This window comes from Aplysia californica, unplaced genomic scaffold, assembly GCF_000002075.1.
Source record: "Aplysia californica isolate F4 #8 unplaced genomic scaffold, AplCal3.0 scaffold00544, whole genome shotgun sequence".
In the NCBI taxonomy this organism is placed as follows: Eukaryota; Metazoa; Mollusca; class Gastropoda; order Aplysiida; family Aplysiidae; genus Aplysia; species Aplysia californica.
In genome coordinates this window covers 490,732-491,952 of record NW_004797814.1, presented here as the reverse complement: position 1 = coordinate 491,952, position 1,221 = coordinate 490,732, and the positions used below count along the sequence as shown (strand labels likewise).

The following is a 1,221-nucleotide window of genomic DNA, read 5'->3' as shown; positions in this document are numbered from 1 at the left end:
TATATTGTGGCATCTTTTTGGTGAGTATTTAAAGAACAATTATAAGTGAATGAGGAGAATACGCGGAGACAGTATAATTTACAGTCTGTGGAATACTCAAGAATATTGAAAAATAAGAACAAGTGAATGAGGAGAAAACGCAAAAATATTAGTCTAATGGCAAATATTAAACTGATTTTTAAGAGCTTTTTAAAAAAATGAAACGAGTGTGAATTTATTGAAAATTATTATTAAAGACGTCAAAGACACGACGAAGTATAATATATTATTTGTTTTGGGTTCCTTTGCATTCTTGCAGAAGATCTTTTGTCATCTCACTAAAGTGGAATCACTTGAAAATTCGTTTTAGAATTCGACAATCGATCATAGATCTAGATCTACATCAGATCCCATTAATATCTCTACGTTGAAATTTCAATGTGCGCAAGCCTGCAACTTGGGTTTTAATGCTTTGGTTTTTTATCACGAGAAACACTGAGCATTTTCAACCAACAGATCCATTAAAAATTTTGTCTAACCTATGATAAAGAATAGAAACGAATCACGAAATTCGAAACCGAAAGTCAGAAACATGCCCATGGCCATACCCTGCCGTCGTCTTTTATTTGTTGGCCACTCATCCATTGCCTCGACGCCTCTTGACGACTTGATGTTTCACCTAAAACTCTGCGTTCAAAGTTAATCAATACAAGTTTAATAACCAGATGCTGTAATACCATCTCTGTTAGGTATGAACTTATAAGTGTAGGCTAGATTAGTATTATTAGTCATTATATTAAGGTTAACTAGATTCTAGAGACTCTACTAGAGATCATAGAATCTAGATTAGCAGATTAGATTTCTAGATCTAGATATCTAGATTAGATCTAGATATAGATCTAGATTATAGATATCTAGATCTAGATCTAGATTATAATATAGATCTAGATCTAGATCTAGATATATAGATCTAGAATGTCATAGATCTACATCTAGATATATCTAGTTTAAATTACTACCCTCCTCACTCGTGAGTCATTGATCAGTCAGAATTGTACGTGTATCCGATTGTCGAAGAGGAAAGTGGTTGTCCAAGTCTTACACAGTGTCATTATTCATTATATTATATCGAAGTGGCTAGCCGTACTTAAGTACTGCCAGTCTAGCCGTACGTAGATCTAGAATCTAGGTTTGGCCCTATCGACTCCATTAAGCCTGTTTAGTACACAGGTCTCATTAGAT

At 33.9% G+C, this 1,221-nt stretch overlaps 1 protein-coding gene across 1 annotated transcript in view; it reads left to right on the top strand.

Annotated features, from left to right (window-relative positions):
• Window positions 1–653: 653 nt before the first annotated feature.
• The window catches only part of LOC100533217 (nitric oxide synthase-like protein), a 21,786-nt gene continuing 21,218 nt past the window's right edge, over window positions 654–1,221 (top strand). The window contains 1 exon segment of the mRNA NM_001204534.1: window positions 654–728. The gene's annotated coding sequence lies outside the window, so the exon portion shown is untranslated.